The sequence below is a fragment of the Micropterus dolomieu genome, linkage group LG18 (genome assembly GCF_021292245.1).
Source record: "Micropterus dolomieu isolate WLL.071019.BEF.003 ecotype Adirondacks linkage group LG18, ASM2129224v1, whole genome shotgun sequence".
Taxonomy (NCBI): Eukaryota; Metazoa; Chordata; class Actinopteri; order Centrarchiformes; family Centrarchidae; genus Micropterus; species Micropterus dolomieu.
The window spans coordinates 26,740,243-26,755,279 of NC_060167.1; the positions used below are offsets into that span (position 1 = coordinate 26,740,243).

The 15,037-nt window shown below is 39.9% G+C and overlaps 1 protein-coding gene across 8 annotated transcripts in view; it reads left to right on the forward strand.

Annotated features, from left to right (window-relative positions):
* Positions 1 to 15,037, forward strand: part of dlgap4b (discs, large (Drosophila) homolog-associated protein 4b) — a 133,428-nt gene that overhangs the window by 94,499 nt on the left and 23,892 nt on the right. The gene's annotated exons all lie outside the window — the stretch shown is intronic.

Genomic DNA, 15,037 nt, shown 5'->3' on the forward strand with positions numbered 1-15,037 from the left:
ACCATCTGGGACAGGGTTCACTACTGACATCATTTATTAGTAGCTAATTGCTATTCCCTACAAACACACTGATGGGACATCAAAGGATGACTCACTGCTGGACAGGCGAGTGAAATTCATATTTCAAACACAATCCTTCCTTCAGTATTATGCTACAGAGTTGCCACTTCTGGTTTTAGTTTGTCATCCGGAGCACAAGGAAGGCTTAAGGCGCTATCAATAATGGATGAGGATGTGAGACTTTCCAGCGAGTTTTCCTGAAGCTTCAGCGCTTGCATTTAACACCCAGCAGGACTGGCTCTCTGTGCACCTGGAAACGGGTGTTGTAGCTCTCGAGGCAGTGTATTCGGTCAGTGCCACTTACAGCAAAAATGAGAAGCTGCAGCTTTCATCACTGCTGATAAGAATGTGAGATGCAAAAATCAATAGTACAGAAGTTGTGTAGTGTGTTCAGTTAAATTAGTACTAACTCCAGCCAAGATAACAAATACACTGCAAAAAAAATCCTTATCAATTAAACATTTCAGCGCCATAAGCTATGAACACATTCTTAACATATTAAATGGCTGATATGGTGAGTGTTTTAACAGTTTCCTATTTACACAACTAGCACACACGGAGCAACTTAGAATCATCTGGAGTCGTGTTTCTGACCACCTGGTAAATATAACTCCAATATTCACTGTCCCTCTGTATTGGTCTCAATCAAATCCTGAGGTAAATAACTGAATCTTTAGCAGCTAAATGTTCCCCTGTGTTCACCAGCTAGTTGCTCACTATGTGTGTCTGCTTTTATGTGCTGAGCAGGTAGCATTCAGTGAAAACAAAGTTAATGAGTTAGACCCTGGACGTAAATTTCATCTAACAGTTGGGGGGACAATAAACATAAACTTTCTCAAGAGCAATTTTTGAAGGGGACCCAAATAATACAGCCAAAATTGTACTTGTATAGGATACGTGCACACAGAGGGAAGTCTTACTACTTTTCTTCTGGCCAACAACACAAAGCAATAGTTGTTTAAATATGACTTACGTTCATAGGTTCACCGCGCGGTCATATTATCCTAATTAACTTGCATCCTGTACAGAGTAGAGGAGTCAAGTTAGACGTAAGTAACTCTACCTAAGTAAGAGGACGTCTCTTCTCTGAAACACTGATTATAAAATAACATGAGAATTTTCACTAGAAGGAGCTGAAAATAAATTGCAGTAGCCTATAAACTAAGCCATTTTTAAATACATTTTGCTTAAAAATATTTGAAAGAAGACAGTATCCTATTTCTTATCTCACCATTTTAATTCTACTTGATTCTCCATCTCATTTTTTAAACTACAGTAATCTGCCTTGCTTTTCCCGTCAGACACACAAGCACACATCTACACCTGTCTGTCTGTCTGTCTGTCTGTCTCTCTCTTTCTCTCTCTCTCTCTCTCTCTGTCTGCTCTGACTATATTTGTCAACAGTTTTATTTAAAAGAACTCGCCTTTGGTATTTTTTCACCCGCAATTCCGTTTTCCCAGCAGCAGATGAGCCACATGTGGAGGAGGCTTGTTGTTAATAATTACCGATCGAGACCACTATGGTCTGAATGACATCGTCACCACCAGCTGTGTTCACTGTTGCATTACCTGGTCCATGCTTGATAATATCCACAACATATCCACAGCATCTCTTTCTGTGTGTTTCTCTACAGATGTAAATAGTGAGCGTTGCCTCCTCTTCACTCTCATGAATAACTTCCATACACCTAAGACATGTTTTAGCATGTGTGAGTGTGACTGTGATATGAGATTTCTAACGTTCAATGTGACCAGCAGAAAATTGGATATTTGTTCGCAAAACCTCCCCCCCAAAAAACGTCCTATTTCAGTCCCCAGCTGATCAATCTGTGAATCTCTAGCTGTTGAAAGCGACTTGCAGTCCAATAAGCCGTTAAACAAGCTACCAAACAAGCTAGCCCCGACCCCATGGGATTTCCACCTATGAGTGAGAGTAAAGTTGCGTTCTGTAAAGTCAAAATAACGACCTGAAGGTGGCTAAAACATTCTCCAGAACTGAGGACTGCAGAGGCGGGTGATAATTATCTGTGGATTCGTCACTGTGAGCAGTCACTTTGATTCATAGTTAATATAAAATTATTGATCCGTGCAGCTTTAAAGTCTTTAAAATCTGCCAGTGCCGAAATATTTCAGCTTATTTCCAATGCAGATCCACTCTATATTCTAGCAGGCATGTTCTGATCAAGTAAAATGTTTCAATATTCTAGTGTACCAACCTGCACTCACATCTAGAAAATTCTTGAAACATGTTGTTGTGTACAGGAAACAGGTTGCAATATTCATATAACACTGGCAGAAAACAAGATTTATAGGATTCAGTTATACACATAAATGACTTGAGAAGATGGAGATTTGATACGCCTGGTCTGGTGTAATTGTACATTGAAACAATGTAATTATAATGTGAAAGACAGTACACACAATATTTCACAGATCGTTGCACTTTGTTTCTGCTGGATTATGTTATTGTTGTACAAATCCCAGCCATAAACATGTGAAAGTGTCATTTTAATGGAATTTTTAAACTATAGCTATAGCATTTCTCACACAACATTCTGCCTTTGTATTTTCTCTAAAATATTTATATCCACACTTCCTATATCACACGCACAGACAGGCACTCTGAGACATGCATTTGAATGCAAATACAGTTCTTGACATTCACACACAAAGTCACATGTACACCTCAGAAAACCCACACAAGTGCCAGTTTTCTGCAGAAACAGGGGTCCTGCCAGCCGTGTTGCTGTGGTTAGGAGATAACAGGAAGCTCCAATCACAGGACTCCTCTCAATCCTTCCCATAAGGCCTCTTATGGGAGTATCCCTGGGGTGGAGGATGAGAGGGTGTAGCTGACATCACCCTCACAATAGACCTTGCTAAAAGTGTTAGAATTGGATCTGGAAGTTGCATTTGACACCGGCTTTTGGACAGTAACCGTGCACAAAAGGTGCACCGTGGCTTGATAACAAATTAATCGTACAACTTTCTCTGTGGATTAATTCATGCTTTCCTTTTTAGGTCAAAGTGAGGCATGCAGCATTTGCCAGGGGATAATCAGATCAATGATAGCTTTGCAGTGGAAAAAACTGAAAGGATACAACCACAATATTGAAACACTGTGATCAAAGCTGAGCTCACTCTGTGAATGAGGATGTAGGGAGGCGAGCAGGGCTGCAGAGGACAGCTGTGATTGATGCATTACTCTCTCCTGGCTGTCTGCACACAAAGAGAAGGAGACAATTTCCCTGAATCACAGTGTAGAACGTCTTTTGTCTCCCCTCTCGTCTCTCCATACACTTGCATTATAAAGTGCTCATCCTGAGCTATTAAAAAGCCTCTTGTGTGTGCTGACAGTGAGAAACAGGCATGGAAACACTTTTTAGTCTGACTAGGACAGCGTAAAAGTGCTTTTACTGTCCTACACATTGAATATAACCTGGGTGTCACTTCTGAAGAATACCGAATTATTATTTCAGCCCATTTACTATTTGCCTTTTAATTTGCTGTTCACAAACAGATTAAAAAGTATGATGCGAACCACCCAATTTCTCTACCTTTTGTTATTTATGTTCGTGAGAATCATTGGTTATCCCCAGAGATGAGATGTGCTGTTACCTCCGAAATCTGTATATTTTTAGATGAGTCACACCAGAGAAAACATTTGTTAAATGGATACGTTCTAATATACCAGGGCCAAGTCACTCGCAAACACACAGCCCACTCGCACTGTGAATAGAACATGCGAGAAATTAATTAATGTCACTCCATGTTACTATGTCAAGGTCAACATCATCTCTGACTCAGAAATCATATCCACAAAGATCCACATTACCTGCTTCAGTGCAGTTTAACAAGGTAATGAGTCTCAGTGGTGAAACCACAGTGGGAAGGAAACATCATGGGAGCCAGTTGATTAGGCAGACATTTAATGTAGTAAAACTCCCTCAAATTTATAAATCACACCCTGGAACAACACAACAGAACAGAATACCTTTATTTCATTGTTTATAGCTTTTTTATACATTTACACAGTGTTGAATTTTAGTTGTAAATCCAAATATTGTTGGGTTGGGTAAAATCTCAGCCCCGGCAGCATGTCAAATTCACAATTCCACGGGTACTACAACATGAATACAGACATTTCTCCTTCCCAAAAAAGTAGTAACAGGCCTCAAGATTTCTTACATCATGGCAAAATGTGTTTTCTTCTGGTTCTTTTGTGTGCTAAATATATGATTTTGAGACACCATGCAAAGAAAGTGAATAACGATGGAGAGAGAGGGTAAAAAATGTTTCAATATTTGGGCTCACATCATGAGCAGTTAGCTTTACAGCCAATTATTCTACAAGTCAGATTCAGCAATCAACGGCTCTGCTTTGTTTGAAAGAAATATTGAAATTTGAGAAAGCATTCCCAGGGAATTAAAGTACATGTAATGCTAAAGCTCATTTAATGTGATGATAGTCTGAAGGTTTGAAATTAGGAACACGATACCAAACCAAATAACACCAGTCAAAGTGTTTTATGATGTATGAACTGATTTATTTGCCATGGTAGCAGCGTGGCTCTCAAGACAGCAGTGTCGAGTGATTGGTAAGTTGGTCCACCATTTTGGGCCAGCCTGAAAAAGCTCAAAAACTAATATATGGATTGCCATGACATTTTATACAGACATTCATCCCTTGTCCAGTACTATGGTTTATGAGCAAATACCTGCAAAACTGATGGCATTCCCATCAGCCTGAGCTGTACTTTGTGTTTGGTGTTAACAAATATTAACATTCCAACACACTAAGATGGTAAACATCTTCAATCTATTGTTAAAATTTGGTGAGGCTGCACTTAGGCAAAGTGCAGCCTCACCAAGCCGCTTGCGTGGCTGTGGACTCTTGTTTACATCTAGGGAGCAAAAATGCTCCCTAAAACAAACTCACAGAAATGAAGCCTCATGTATTATTATTATATTATTATTGTATATGTCCAACCTGTCAGCAAAGAACTGCCTACTTACACATTCAGCAGACACAGAGCAACATTATCACCCACTGGAGTCATTCTTTCTGCTCCCCAAAAATCCTGAGAAAAATATGTAAGCTAACCTTGCTACATACTTTATTAAGCAGTCATTCGTTTAGTATGACTTTCTATCACGTCTTAGCTTGTGTTTTTGAAAATGGCATTAAACAACTTTTGGTGCAAGCCAAGGGACTCAAACAAACATACAGATACAGAGCAAACAAACATATGTGTGGTCAAAAAATGTGATTTTGTGTTAACAAAAACACTTCTCAATGGAGCACAAATGAAGGATGCTCCCCCGTTATACATCCATGTTCTTAGGACTGTAGCTCACGTCTCCTAAATGTCAGTGCTCTGTGTGATATAAAACTGTATATAAGCTACACACCATCTCTGCCTGTCCTTACGGCTTTATGGCTGTTGTCATGGCAACGGCTCATCTCCGTGCCATTGACAGGTTGATAGACAACCATTAGGGTATTGTTGTCACGTCACATGGGGGGATTGTGAGGCAGGAATGCACGGTTGACCCATTCAGCGTCCAGAAGGGAACCTCTGTCCTCTCCCACCCGTCACATGATCTCCCCTCACATCTACACAGGAAGTGACTTCCCACCTTTTCCTTTCACAGCAGGAAATCTCATTGCACACTATTTCCTCTGTGTGAATACGTTAGGCCGAGCCATGGCTATTGTGTGTCAGGCCAACTGCATTTTAAAGTAGGTGAGGTTCAAGGCTTATCCTGGCAGGATTTATAGCTGTGCTGTGGTTGTAGCCCGTGGGTGACTGCTCGTAGTGCACACACACGCGATGCAGCAACTCGCAGACAGCATTCACAGGACACCACTGAGCTGAAGCTTAGGAATGAGATTTGAGAGCTTTCGTTAAAGCTTTCAGGTCTTACAAAAGTTCAGTCACGATGAAAACATCAAGCCTCTTCTTACCCATTAATTTAACTATGTCTTGCACTCTGGAGGTTAACCTCACTTTTTAGTTGCGCAAAGACTGGCTGAATATTGAACTTTGACTGAACTTCAAATATCAATACTCATTGATGTTCTCTATGTTGTTTGCCATAGCACACAGTTAGAGAGAGTTTGCTGTAATTTGACATGATAGTGATATTTTGAACATCTGTGGATTAAAGTTAAAGTTTTAGAACATATAGTGCCTTCAGTATAATAGATAATGCCAGGATCTTGAAGCCTTTGATGTGGATCCTTACTGCATGTGGGAGATGGGGTGTGTGTCTCTGTGTGAGAGTGAGTGTTTGTATGGTATCTTTGCATTCAGGTGTCTTAATATATGTGCACTCATAGAAATATGCTAGTGCCTGTGTGTGCGCATGCATATGTGCACATCTCTATGTCTGTTTGGATTAGGCTTTATGATTTGCCCTGAATCTAGAGATAGAGGCCACAGCTGTAGCCCACAACCCTCTCCTGCCACTGTGCTTCGCTGAGTGCAGGACCCAGTGCAGCGAGAGACACCCATCCCCGTGTTATTCCCAAATATAAAAATACACTCAAATAAAGTAGCACAAGGCCATGTCTGGCCACCGTGTCTTCAGCTTGAAATTGGGTGGAGATTGGTTGTATTATGAGGTGTTTGATCCTTTCGAATGTGATGTGAAGTCAAGAAGCTAACCCACTACTCTTGCTTCCTGTAGATTTAATATGTTTACATTTTTTTTTAATAAATTAATGTAAATCATAATACAATACCAACATGAGTTATTGGTTGCTGAAGTCAGTCCTCCTGTTCAGACCTGATAATTTCATCATTTTAGGGGCGAGGCCACTTGGCCTTTGGTGTTGTTATAGTTTTTGAGGGCACAAAGGCCAAATGCCAGGACAGAAAGGCCATCAAAAAAAACAATGATTTTAATTTATCTTAAGGGTTAATGATGATTTTCTCCATTTTTCTAATTTGTTAATGCTTGTCAATAATAACCATTCATTAGGGATGCTGGCAGTCAGTCACTAAGGGTGCTGACAGAAGGTCCATCTTTTTAACGAGGTCTTACTAAACATTCACAATATTCATATTTTTTCCATTCATTTGAATTGCCAGGAGAACCTTTCAACAATTTGGGAATGTTTTCCACCAACATACTGTAATTCAAAGCAGCCACAGCAGCTTCACAGTCAACAACAGGAACTAATGCATGAGAACTGCAGGAGATGAAGAGGGAGAGACAGCGCCTGGACGAGAGAGAGAGAGATGTGACCTACGAGTAGTTCATCATCTTTTATAATAATGCAGCGCAGTGAAGATACAGACGTTTCATAAAGTATAAGAATTCAGAATCTCAGCAAAAGACACTGGTGTGTAAAACCGGTATTGACAGGATAGAGGCAACGGACAAAGAGGCAGCGGAGGCCACAGTAGCCACAGAGCGCATCTTTTTTTTAGGGGCATAAGGCCAAACCCGTGAAAATCCTGTTTACACTGTCCATGAAGATACACCCTTCTTGAAAGTTTTTGGTGTAAAAGACAATATCCAAAATTCAGTTCAGCTGAAGCTAATATGAGGGTTCAGCAGTCTCAATTAGCCAAATTAGGTGGATATCTTCTAAAGGTATAGTCTTCCCTCTTTGTGTTACTATCTCAGACTGCTCACTGTTACACTGGAGTCACACTATAAGTCTATCTTTTTCAAATGAAGAATAACTCTTTCAGCGTACTTATGGGCATGTGAGTGGTACTCTATCCTTTAAAGTTGCTTTTGAAATATATCTGAATGTTGACAAGCTGTTTTAAAATGTAAGACAGCCGTGACTGATTGATAAGAAAGGAAGTTGTTCAGTAGCATTTGATTCACTAGTGAATTGTTTTGTTTGTAACTTAATTTGCTCAGTGGTGTTGACACACAGTTGCTTTCACACCTACAAGTAGACTGTCCCAACAGATCCGCAAAGGGACAACGACAAGGTCGAAGGGGGTGGGAGTGGAGGATTTATGTTGGAACATGGCCATGATAACTGCTGCCACGCAGACTAGAGGTGAAGGTCAAAAACGAATAAGCTACATTTTATATCATCATGTGACTTTAGGAATAAATGTAGCTCAGGTTTATACAGATGAATTGTTTGGGACCTAAACCACAGTGCAAATATTTAGGAAGCACTTCTGCGTTTGTTTGCTATGTGGATCACAAAATAAATTGAGAAATAACTCTACGTTAAATCAACACACTTTTATATAAACATGCACAGCATATTTGGTTATTATTGCTGTCACATCAAGGACCGGCAAGTGGGATTTCAATGTTTTTATTTATTTATTTCAACACTTGAATTCAAAGGTGACTCACTGATTAGGATCCTTGAGCCCTCGCAGCCACTTAACGCCTATTGAATTGTTTCTGAACTAGACCAAATGAATATTAGTTGTGTGCAAATGCTGTGGAGATTAATGGTAAAATACAATGCACGCAGAGTTTCTATTTGACAGGAGTGGTGTATTTTATTGATCTCTTCTCTCTTCAGTTGCTCCCCTCCAGGCTAATCGGAGTTCAGGAACAGTGTCAGAATAGCAACAATAAAACTGTTCCTAAAATTCAGTGCCTTAATCATCTTCAGAACAGAAATATGCTTGTCAATACACAGCCTTGAAGTCTCTAGCCACTGCTAATATTTTATGATAATCAGGACTTGATGTAACAGTCAGGAAGAGCTACTTTCTTAAATGTAAAACACTCAGAAACACTCTCCACTTTAATTCCCTGGGACTCTCCCGATGGCACATTCAGCTCCTAAATGTATTCACTGTTTTTTATTTTTTAATACTAGGCTTTCCTCACCCTGAAAAACAAAAATGGTAACAACGTCACTCCACACCCGTTTAATGCACGGTCTTTACACACAGAAACTGTTTTGGGGACATGGAAAGTTCTATCGCCATCATAAGCAGGGAAGTGGTGCCACTGTCTTTCACTTACTTCCTTTCTGGCTCACGGTCTTCAGAGATGGGCTAAAATGAGTGGGTCATCTATCACAACAGAGGGGAGAGTGGTAAATTTATAACTGTGAAAATAGGCCAGAGCACAGCAGCGATGGAAGAGAGAGTGTAATGAGGACAAGGTTAGCCTGCTCCACACAAGCGCATGCACGCACATACACGCATTTTCTTATTTTATTACGTGAGTGTTTGTGCACGCGTGCGTCCTCGCTCACAAACACTCAGAGGCATTCAGTGACTGACAAATTATTCAATTACTTCTCACTAGAACACAGCCTCACAACTTAAAACAAAGCTAAGAATGTTCAATTCTTTCAAGAAGTCGTAGGCAATTATTAATGTTCACACGCATATGCCTCACATATTCACACTCATTTACACCCTCACACCTTTTCTGGGATAAACACATGCATGTAACACTATGCTAACTGACACACATCTCCTCCTCCAGTATCTCATCAACTAAAAACTTGGCTTGATTCCTTCATATATGCAAAAAATAAATAAACTGAAATCATAACTCTCTCGACACCGCCCCCTCTCTCGTTCTTCCTCCTCCATGCTACATCTCTGCCCCCTTGCTGATTTCTGTCTGTCATCTTCCTCTGCTTCTTCATATTGCTTCACCCTCTCCCCAGTGCTCAGTTTACAACACATTTACTCATTTTCTCACCTTCTCATTCCCTTGAGATTGCTTTCATTTTCACTGCTGTCAAAGCCCACACCTTTCTCCCCACAGCTTTTCCCTCAGTTCCTTCTGTCCCTTCCTCTTCACCAGCAGTCCATAAGCATTCGCCTCCCTCGTTACATGTAACACACACTGCCTTCAGACACAGCACACTCGCACACAAAGCTGCCCCCTGTCTTCCAGGGCAGTGCTGTATAAGCTTACAGAGCAGATGGGCTCACTGACTGACTGCGCTGTGCTCTGACAAACTGCCTCTCTGTACAGTGTTGCTCAGATGAGGGGAAGATGTCCTTTGCTCAGTCTCTCATCCTAATCTGGCTGCCCCACAGACTCGCCAGTGCAGAAACTGGCTACCGGTTTGAAAAATTTGGCAACTCAAGGGCTACAGCACAGGCAACACAGAGATGTTTTGATACAGAATCCAGCAGTCAGTTTGAACATTACAAGGGTGGCAAAGCTTAGGCGTGTGAATGAAAATATTTGGGAATAAAAATTCTCTCTTGGAGTGAGGAGTGAGTGGAGTCCATTTGATTTCATGCCAGGAAATATGTGAAATATTGAATATTGAGTAATCATGGTTGGAAATAAAATGGATAAAATCTTCATTTAGTGCTTTTTCATAGTCAAATGTTGACACAGGAGTTTTACTAGAGATAAAGACTGTATTTCATATTTTTATTTTGTGCTCCTGTTTTTTGGTTCAATTCAAACATTTTCATCCCAAAGCATCCATTCCTCTGTACCCGTGTTGTAGTATTTTTGACAAATTAGCAGTGATGGAAGGTTGCTAAGTACGTTCACTCATGTTCTATACTTCTGTACATTATGTACTTTACTTATACACAGTAGCCTGTCTAGTATTTCCATTTTATACTACTACATTTCAGATGGAGGTATTGTACTTTTCACTTCTCTATAGTTATTTGACAGCTTACTTTCCGATTAAGACTTATGAAAAGCTTGTAAAATATAATACATCATTAAAGATAAAACCAATGTTTTCCAACCTTTGGCTTCTGGCCCCTGACAAAAAAAGCAGTTTCTAGTTGGGGCCCTTGTCTATGGGTTGTTAGCAGTTTCACCAAATTCACCGATTTACCCTCTAAACTTCTCAGATAGTTTCAAGGTCCAAATGTGTCAAAGTCTACATAATAAAAGAAAGAATACATTGTCCAAAAATGAAAAGTATAGCAGAACTTCATTAGTTTTTCATCTTTCTTATCCCACTTAATATCCCAGGATTTGTCAGTTATCTTTGGAGGGGATCCAACTACTAAGTTTGGAACCACTGGACTGAAATAACTGTATATAAAATAGTTAAAATTAGCTCCACCTCAACCAGCTACAACAGTAAAACACTGCTTATACATTGATGCATTGGTATTAACAATGTAATAATGCCATATATAATAATGTATCAGTGATATCATGTATCAGTTACAGGTGCCATAATGCAGAACAAGTGTTTCAATTTTGCTTATTATATTATACATACTGTATTTGTAATGGAGTATTTTTGCATGAATGGGAAATATTTACATTAAGCAAACATCCAGTTTGAAATAGGTTGTCACTTTCGAGACATGGAGTGCTGCAGAGACAATTTAGTTTCAGGCATGGCTCTGGGACATTTTGGATTGCTATTCACACATTGCTTGACATCCAAACAGACCTTTTCATCACATCTCCAAAGCTTTGTGTCAGAATCTGTGACAAATAATGTAAAAAATTCTGACTTGGACAACTAGACTCTCATAACCTAGCCTCATAACATGCTGTATGAAAACATCAGAGAGTGATGAAACTTGGCAGGAACACAGTTCAGCTTGTATTGAGTGTGATCGCCCCCCTCTGGTTAGTAGCGTGAACTGCCTGTGGCTCCTAGGTTGTGGTGGCTGAGAGAATTGAGTAAGGTCATGAATTGGACACGGTGCCAAACGCCCCTTATTCCCACTGGAGGAGCAGATGGCAGCTCCCCAGTGCACAAGGGAGGGAGATACTACCACCAGACGCTCCAAGCAGGGTGTAAAGACACACACAAACACAGACGCATCAACGTTCTGCTGTGCACTCATTTTTGAGCACACCATTCTCTATGAGCACTGTACACTGCACCGAGCCAATGAATGCGTAAGCTTGACCTAAATTCTTTTATTTTTCTTCTCTGAGGGTCATAATGTGTCTCGACCGCTATTATTATACTTTGCAGTGAGACTGTAACAGATTTGTCAGTGGTTACACATGATGCATATTAGCTGCCATGCTTGATTGTCACATACATCTTGTTGCCCTGTTTAATGAAAACCATATTACAGGCATTTAGAGGCAACATGATTAGCTAAAGCTTCCATATTATGGCAGCTCTAACATTTCTATTGAGAGGGTAACATTTTGAAAAAGCTGCTGCCTGTCTGCCCAGTGGACACACTGAACCTTGCATCCTTTCTGTTATTTGAGACTGAGTGGCCAATAGCTTGAGCTTTATAGGAATAGAGTAACATTACTATAAAGCACTGTTAACATTTTTGGTTACATCTCAAACTTCATTGTAGATCAAAAATACATGTGAGTAATTTATACTGTATGAATAATTTGAATAGTCTTTTAACAGAAACTGATTGATTCACTGTAACAAAATCAAGGGGTGTGAATCAGCGCCTTCATTTCTTAACTAGTGTTTTATTAAAGCCAGTGCACTTAATAACATAAAAAATATAATTTATAAGATAAATGTTCAGTACGTTTTCTGCTAGAAATCTCTATGTCCAGTAAAATAAAAGTCACACACATGACTCATTTGTTTTATACCTCATCTACTTTTAGAGTAGACTGTAGATTATCTACATTAACAACATTTTCCAATTGTGCTAAAGTGTTCAAAACTTTTGACTGGCAGTGTACAGTTTACAATCCTACCTCCTTTAATAATGCGACTATCACTGTCATTTTGAGCCGCACTGGTTGACACATTGAGGAGGGTATGCTAAGCTTAGCTGAGTGGCGTGTCACGGCAGGATATGAGGCAGTTAGCTAATGTGGTGTAAAAGGATTTAGAGGATTTGACCCTATCAGCAGAGATGGCACTCTGAGAAGGCTGTGTTAATGACACTAAATGAGCCTGTGCCTGCAGCATGCTAATAATGGTGGCATGAAAGCCAAGCTTATTATTTATATGGAGATTTTTTGCAAATAGCTAATTGCCAAAAGTGTGTGCGTGCACCTATTATGTAAAGGCAAGGTAACACACAATACATATCAGTGCCTTCTCTGAAGCAGTGAATCATAATCAGCTACAATGTGAGTTGATTATGAATTAAGTGTAATCTTGTAAGGGAACTGCTTTTCAATGTCCCATCCCTTATTGTCTCTCTAGCAGTGCACTGCAACTTGCAATTATCTCATTTTTTCCAGATTTCTAGCTCTCTGAGGGTGAGCACTGAGATTTAAAGTGAACTTCCATTCCTACAGCTTGCTGACGAACAGTCTATTTTGTAGATTCAAATGGCCTTGTCACGGGAGTACGAAGGAGACTTTTCCTTTGAGATATTACCAGGCTATGAGATGTGGGGGACAATATTAGATTTTCAACTTTTAGAAATGAAAGCCATTGACTGCAAGGTTCAGACAGTTCAAGTAACCTGCATCTAGAGGCATTTAAATCATCTTTCTGGTATTTTTGCAACAAGAGCACATGGCCAAAATCAAAGTAAGGAAATCATGGTTAGACTGGTTAGACTGCTGGCCCACAGGACGCCCAATAGCAGAATTTTATTTTTCAAGCCAATGTAAATTTAATATGCCGCGTGCTATCATCACACTACGGTTACTTTTTATCAGTCTTGGAGAGGAATTTGATAGAACATTGTGGTATAACAATATTAAATATCCACCTAAATATCCAAGGAATGATCTGAATATTCAACATCAGAGTAATGGGGTTGATTTAAACATGTCATTCAGCTGCAGCTGCCAAGTCTAAGTGACAGATGGATTCAGGAAATATTTGTGATCTCCCTGGTTAGGTCCACATGCTGTAGTAAAGGAAACATTAATTTCTGGGGATTTAGATAATCTGTTGACCCAAAGCAGAATATTCATCGATTAATCTGCATTCAATTAACTACACCAGCAGAGATAAGGAAGCAGCATGAGTTTTGACCTTCATTAATGGTATCTGCCTTTAGTCTAGCCGGAATGATAAAAATAAATCACAAATTGAATAGATACTCACTATACTTTATTTATTTATATATATATATATATATATATATACCCTATTCTTGTGTCTGACTTTTCTGAGAAAGAAGACAAATTACATTTTCTCTCAGTGATTATTCCACATTGGATGAGGTGCCACTCATTAATATACCTGTCACTGCATAAAAAAGCATAAAAGTATGTATTACCTTCGCGTTGCCTTTACATGATATCCCTAATCCATTATCATGTATTATTTTCCATGACAAGAAGTACCCTCCTTGCCACTTTGCCAGGCAGGGCATTTGCACAGCTTGACTAGGAGGACGAGGAGGTGTAGCCGCCAACTCCTGCAACCGACCACCCGCTGGTCAAATCCTCTTCACTTGTTTCACTGTGACTGTCTGCCCGCCATCCTTGGCTCGCCATGCAAAGATAGGACAGGAGCTAGGTGACCAGCGCCCAGCATACCCACTGGAGGCGGGAAGAGGACAGAGAGGGAATGGTGGAGGAAGAGAGAGATAGAGAAACAGATGGAAATATAAGCAGAAAAAGAGTGTTACAAACTGAAAGAAAGGGCTCTCCCAGAGATCTGGCTGTTCTGTATCACAAGTAGGCATGTAAGATATGCAGAGAGGCAGCAGGTATGTTATTTAGACATTTTTATCTGTCAACGTTTTTTGTTTGTTGTTGTTTTCTGATGAAATAGCACATGTTTCAATAACCAATGCTACACCTACACAAAGATTAATTTGTCAATTGATGCACAGGATGTTTCTGCTGTCTGAATTAATGTTCTTCTAATCTTCTTTTCACGAATGTGATTAGACAGATAAGAGGAGATACTTGTTAACTGACTGTTGGCATGTACTGTAGCCCCACATAGCTGTGGAGGTGTCTGGAGTTACAGATGACTGCAGGCAATTGTTCTTTCTCCCATAATATATGCCCTGGCCCACTGACTACAGCTCGTGTTTTTCCATCCAAGTCCAGCATTTTAACACAGATGTTTGCTGTGGGAAGCAAGGGAAAGCTTGCTCATTCACTGCGCAGTATTTCCCTCACAGCCCTACAGCTAGTGTGCTTGTAGTCTGATTTGGCACATA